Genomic DNA, 6,913 nt, shown 5'->3' with positions numbered 1-6,913 from the left:
CAACTGTGGGGATTTGCTTCTCTGCTGCAGATAAGCCACTGGCCAAGATGGGGCAATTCCATTCATTGCAAACTTCTTTTCAACAGTGAAGAAACTGAAGCTAAATTTATTTAACAAATGTACTGAAGATCGCTAGACCAGGGTGGGAACCATGTAGACCTCCAGGAGCTATTAGATTGTGCCTCCATTGACATGGCCATATAATGCAGTTCAATGCAGTTAAACTGGATTATAAAACTGCATTATATGGCAGTGTAGATGGGAACCAAATGGTTCCTTCCCCTGATCTAGATTGTAAAGGTGTTCTCAGTTCATCTTTTTCTTTAAACAATTGCCTATTACTATACTAAACATAAATAAATAATTTTCCATTATGGTTTATTGACTGCTGATTAAGGTTTGTCTAATATATATGCCCAGTATACTCCTATGATTTACTATATGTTGTATGCTTTTGCCATGTAGTTTCCAAAATTACTGTAAACTGCAAGATGTGTTTTTAGTTCAATGACAGATTTCCTATCTTGAATGCTGACACCTGAAGTACCACGTTCTTAAGTGAACTATTGTCTTCATTTTACCAATGCCCCCTTTCTTGTGTCACACATACAATTTTTCTACCCTCATCCTCCCCTCATTTTACGAAAAAGGGCAGCTGCGTGCTTAAGATGGTGGAAGAGACCTTATTAGGTGCATTTAAGGCTGTTGAAGCCTCAAGTTGTGCAGACTTGATTTAAGCCATGGGGCATGGTGCCTAGAACACTAATGAATCTGAATTATGATTGGACAGCTTTTTTCCTTTCATGAGTTATCTCATTTTTGTATCAAATCCAGTCTGGAAATGAAGCAAAACATGCCACTAGCAATTTTAGCCCCATCAATAAAACTTTCTAAGGCAAAGCCACTAGCTATTTTTCTCATGTCATATTGCAGGTGTAGCAGAACTGAGGTTGGGGAAATTTCAGCTTAAGGCCACCCAGAGTACAGGAGGCCATCGGGGAAGTTGAATCCTGTGCCACACCAACTCTTATAACAAGAATAATTACTACTTCGAATAAGCCAAAACCACACACTAACATTGCCAATCCAATTCAAGAAATTAGGTTTCCATGGTTAACAGGACTTCTTATTTGTATGGGTGTTTTTAAAAATAAAGCAGAGAACATACTGGTCTGATTCTTATGGCACTGCTATCTGCTTAAGCCAGTATTGTTACCTGCTCATGGGGGTACCGTTTTTAAGAATCTTTTGAGTCCAGCTTAGGAAAGTAACTTTTTTAACTATAGGGAGCTGTCATTCCAACAAGAAATATTTCCCAGCTCCACTTCTAATTAACAGTGCAAATCAATGCTGTTCAAAGCAGTTAAACATCCCTGAAAAACAATTCAACTAAATTAAGCACTCCTAAGTTAAATGATAATTTAAGTGCAGTTTCCAATGGAGCAATTGTGCTTTACTTTCTTTACTGGAGCTCAATATGAATAAACTTCTTAGATAAAAGCATGAAATGGACCGTGTTGGATCAGACCAAAAGGCAGCATTCTGTTTCTTTGATAGCTCCTTAAATATCTGACAAAAAGCTAGGTTGCACCCACAGCTGCCACCATCCATCACTGGCAGCCAATAATTACGATTTGCCATGTGACATTTCCTTTTGGTTGAATAGAAATTACATATTGAGAATGATGACACTCATGTGTGGGAGATAATTTGGTTTTCAGTAAGGAAAGATAGATAATGAAAGCCAGGCATTCCTAGAAAGGAAACAGTCGTCCAACTATTGGCCCGTTCACCAGTAAACAATTATAGCACAACTGCCACAGTCCCATTCTATGGAATACTGTGATTTGCAGTTTAGGTGGAAGTGTACTTTACATTGCTAAGCCACACAAAACTATAAACCCCAAAATTCCATATGAACCTTGACAGTTCAAATGTCATTTGAAGGGGTCTGATAGAACTCAGAGGCCTTCCACACAGGCACATCATGTGGCTCAGAACCATAATGAAAAATACCAATTCCGAGTCACATTGAGGCCATACAATGTCAATCCAATGGGACACTGGACTGACAGCCCAGCCGTGTCGAAGCCGGTTTGATGGGGCAGGGCATGGGGTAGGATTCCAACCCCCAGTGCCCCCATTCCCTGCTGCTCTCTTCCTGTTTCTTCATCATTCAGTGAATAAAGCAGCTTGAGAAGTGTGAGTCTCCTCCCTTTCTCACTGAATGATAAAGAAATAGGAAAGAGATTTCCTTGCTTTTGGGTGTGGGATTGGGGGGCAGGAAGAGAGTGTCTGAACTCAGAGGAGCCCAGAGGAGTATGGGGTGGCTATCCTGGATCCTGCACAGGGATCAGGATGGTTGTCCCCATAGCCCAAACATGGGGGAAGGTTCGAATCCTGATGCAAAATTCTGACTTTCTCTGGTGTTTTTTAAACCCGAGTCCACTCATATTGTGGTTTACACCAAGTTAAATCGCATTAGCCTGTGTTTTTTAAGGATGCAATTTAATCCCAACATTATGTAAATGTAAATTAACAATTCACCATTAGCACAAATTTTGAGTGGAAACAAGTTTCATTTTCTTCAAATGAAAAAATGATGCTGCTGGATCATCATCAACTTAGATTATGAAATACCTTTTCTCCATCCAAAAAGATCAATGTGGCCTGTTTCTCATTATTTTGTTCCAAATATTCTCATATATTTAATATGTTTCTATTTCTCATTTGTCTTTTAGGTATACATCCACAATAGTTTTCATGAATAAAATCCTGAAGAAAGGTTTTCAATCAATATACAACTTCTAATTGTTATTGAACAACAATACTGGTCTGTAGTTTTTCATTATAGTCAGACCTACCCGAACTGCTACTGCTGGCAATTTCCCCACAGGGAGCGGGTTTGGTCCGGCTAATCCCACATCCTCCCACTGACCTTTGTGGGCTCTTCCAATTCTATCATTCTGTGATCTCTATTGCTTCTCCTTCTCTGTGAATCTAACTTGGATGTCTGACATTCCTTGCTTCATATATGATAAAGTTTTTACTGTAAAATCCTGAGTATCACTTCATTCCTTTGAGAGGTTAAAATGATAATCTGATGGTTATTGTATTCCCTGAGGTCCCCATTCTTGGGGACTGAAATTCCTATCGCTTCCAGTCTGTGACTTGCTTTCCATATTTCCTAACAGCTTTTTTTTTCTCAGAATTTGGCTATATTCTGTCTTTATAACTTAAAGTACCTTTGTTGGTATGCCAACTGTTTCTAGTGATTTGTTTCTCCCAAGAGCTTTGAGAGCAATGTTCATTTCACTGTCTGTAATTGTGGGTTCATTTTTAAAAGAGTTTCTCTTGAGGAAATATGTCTCACTTTCACTGTATATAATTTTTTAGTGTGTGGCTTCAATTGTCTTTTTATTTCTCCCTGATAATGTCTCTGGTTTCATTCCTGAGTTCATCTGGTTGCCTGTCTACATAATAGATCTTCAAATTTTATTGATTGTAGATTGTATATAGATATTATTTTAGTACTGTTGTTGATTTGGTGTACTTCCTTAGGTTTACTCTAATCTTTAAAATTAGCATTTTAATATTGGCTAATATTAAATTTTAATGTTGGTGCTACAATCCACTCGTCTTTTTGCAGAGAGAATGGAGCTTCTGTTTTCAGTTACAGTAGAATCTCACTTATCCAACATAAACAGGCTGGAAGGATGTTGGATAAGCAAAAATGTTGGATAATAAGGCGGGATTAAGGAAAAATCTATTAAATGTCAAATTATGTTATGATTTTACAAATTAAGCACCAAAACATCATGCTTTACAACAAGTCTGCCACTAGTTTGGGAATGTGACTGCACTTATGTTGTTGTTAATTTGATATTTATATTGGCCAACCAGTGATGTCCATACATACAGTCATCTGTTCAGTTGCTTGAAGAGTGAGTTTGCAATTTTGTGCTCTCAGAAATTTTGATATGTTGTTCTCCTGCTTCAGTTCTTGATCTTAGACCAAACTCAGACATTTTCTGCTTCTGTCCTTTTTCCTACTTTTGAATACCTATTACTTATAATTATCAACATAGCCTGTTTTGGTTTGTTTCAGGGTTTTTTTTCCAAGTCACTCACTTCTTTCTTTACTGTCTCTGTGGTGAAAGCAGAAACTTGGATTTCACTATATTGGTTTTATTTATTTATTTATTTATTTAATTTATATACCGCTCTTTTCCCCCAGGGGGACCCAGAGCGGTCTTATATAATTGCAAGATTACTGCCACATGTAAGACAAAATATAGTAAAAACCAACAATCGTAAAACACACTTAAAAACCAATATCATACCCAATTAAAACAGTAAAACACTCTGTGTCCGTTACAACAGGGCCAGTAGCATTGGGCCAAATGTTATATTGATAAGTGCCACAATTCTGCATTGGGAGATATAGCTACCATAATGAATAAATTGCCAAAAAACCTGGAGAGCAGGACAGTGTGATTTGATGCTTTCAGTCCTCTTCTTGTAGTGAGGTACTTTTCAACAGACAGCTGCAATAGGACCTCACATAGTTTTGGTGGGCAGAAAACAATAGGTTTCAGGAGGACATCCACTTGTTGCAATAGTACAATAACCATTAATGTGAACTCCAAAATGAAGAGTGACATAAATCTGGTTTATGACATTATAAATACTGAAAGGATGCCAGCCAGGGATTCCATGAAATCTCATTAATTTTTCTCAGACTTCACCTTATATCCCCTGACTGTTTTTGCTACTTCTTACCCCACTCTTCATGCCACCCCATTATTCATGCTACCCCATTTCTTCATAGATTACCATTTCCATAGTAAAACATACTGTAAGGATCTGACTGAAATTATCCCATTAGCTGTTTCACTCCAAGTATAGCAAAGTTTTGATGCTCCAGTTCTTGAGTTACAATGTCCAGATTTCTCTAATTCATGATTTCTGCATTCTGTGTTTTTATGTTATGCTTTGTACATTTTGGGGCTTTCATTTCATTGTGTCATCCCCAGTAACTGGTTAAGTGCCTTCTGACCTGGAAATCCCATACTCAGAGCGACTTAATATGGGACAAAATGCCCATAGACACAAATACAAAACAATCCATCAAAGCAAAAACACAATTTAGATAAAACATAGTTAAATATAACAATCCAGATAAAAGCACAATTCAATAAAACAAGAATATAAAACAACAGTGTTAAAACTCAATCAAAACAATACTCAGTGAGTGTTATCATAGGGTTTTCAAAGTAAAATACATTCAAAATGATTTACTGTTGCTTCCTTCTACACACTGTCCTAACAACTGTTAGCTGCCTTTGTCTAAGATATAAGATAGATCACACATTTCCTACTGCATCAACTAGGTTGGACAGCAAAGAAAAAAATAAGTATTATTTCTATAAATAGAAGAAAAAAGTTGATCTAAAGTCCCTTTCCAAACACCTTCAAAATCTAAACATTTATTTTCATAACATCCTAAAATTATACAAAATACCCAGGGGAATGACCCAGCTTGAAAACAGTATGTCCCTCTGTTTATTTAGTTTATACACGTTCTTCATTCTAACTTTTCAGTTGACAAAAATTATGTTTAGTTAGTTAAAATATAAAGCCAAACCTTATTTTTATACTATTTAATCTCATGACAGAGACAAGCAACTTTAAATAATGACTTTCTGAGTGCCATTAGTATTTGTCCAATCTGAACAAGTACAAATATGTACAAACAAAGGCTACTTATTAATAGGCAGGGATAAACTAGATAAACAGGAAGCACACAGAATGTTTTTGGAAAGGCACATGGTTGAAATGCATAAAACATAAATAAACTTTCTTAGATTTGACTCCCTCTAGAGTATTTTTCAGGGAAAAGCTTCATAACAGAGGTTTCATTTTCATTACAGAAACATTCTAGCAGAAATCCCACAAAAATGTCCTGGTTTTGGCTTTCCTGAACATTCCTTTTGAAGAAAAAAAAGCCTTTGACTTCTGCAAACATTATATGGTTACAGTAAATTTTAATTACTAGGGTAACATGCAAGAAGTACTAGAAGTAAAATCTGTAAAATATTTTGAACAGGCATTGGTAAAAGCTCACGTAGGTCCAGCAAATCATCCCACACAAACCAGTGGGTTTCATCATTACAACTCCAGTTATGTCACCTTTCTCTAGTATCTGAGATCATCCCTTGCTCAATGAGCATGCTCAGAATGTGTACACCATCACTAGAGGTCCATTGGCAAACTAATTTGGTAGAGGTCCACCTAATTAGTTTGCGGGGCTGCATTTCAGATGAAAACCTGGAAGAAGAAAAATAAGGTGAGGTTAGTTCATGTATTGAGGTAGGACGGTGAAGAGACCATCCACAATACACAATTAACACAGTTTGACACCACTTTAACTGTCATGGCTCTGTCCTATGGAATCCTAGGATTTGTAGGTTTTTGTGACACCAGAGTTCTCTGACAAAGAAAGGTAAATATCTCAAAGAATTACAAATCCCAGGATCACATAGCATGACAGTAAATGTGGTACCAAACTGCTATAATTCTGCAGTGTGGAAACAGTCAAAATTTGGCTTCTTCAAAGCTGTTTTTATGGTTTTTGACTCCTCCTGACAACTTGAACGGCCTTTTATCTGGCCCAAAAGGATAGGGTAACTTCATTTTCCACAGACATAGCAACTAGTCATTTGCAAAATGGGGCTGTTCACTGTTTAATATTATAATAACTTTTATTCAAAACAAGAAGGATGTCCCCTCCCGGGCATTAGGGCAGCCATTGGACTGAAAATTAGTCCATAGACCCACCACAGTTGTCCATCCTTGAAGCTCTATGGCATACCATCTCAGACAAATATCCTCACATGTCCCTCAAGAATTA

General features: G+C 37.1%; 1 long non-coding RNA gene across 1 annotated transcript in view; it reads right to left on the bottom strand.

The window, feature by feature from the left end:
• Nucleotides 1-3,906: 3,906 nt before the first annotated feature.
• The window catches only part of LOC134298524 (uncharacterized), a 33,710-nt gene continuing 30,703 nt past the window's right edge, over nt 3,907-6,913 (bottom strand). Inside the window, exon 3 of the long non-coding RNA XR_010005632.1 lies at nt 3,907-6,330. This is a non-coding gene — a long non-coding RNA (uncharacterized LOC134298524). The remainder of the gene's footprint in view (nt 6,331-6,913) is intronic.

Source organism: Anolis carolinensis, chromosome 1 (assembly GCF_035594765.1).
Source record: "Anolis carolinensis isolate JA03-04 chromosome 1, rAnoCar3.1.pri, whole genome shotgun sequence".
Classification (NCBI taxonomy): domain Eukaryota; kingdom Metazoa; phylum Chordata; class Lepidosauria; order Squamata; family Dactyloidae; genus Anolis; species Anolis carolinensis.
The sequence above is the reverse complement of the archived record's forward strand: the minus strand, read 5'-3'. Positions and strand labels throughout refer to the sequence as shown.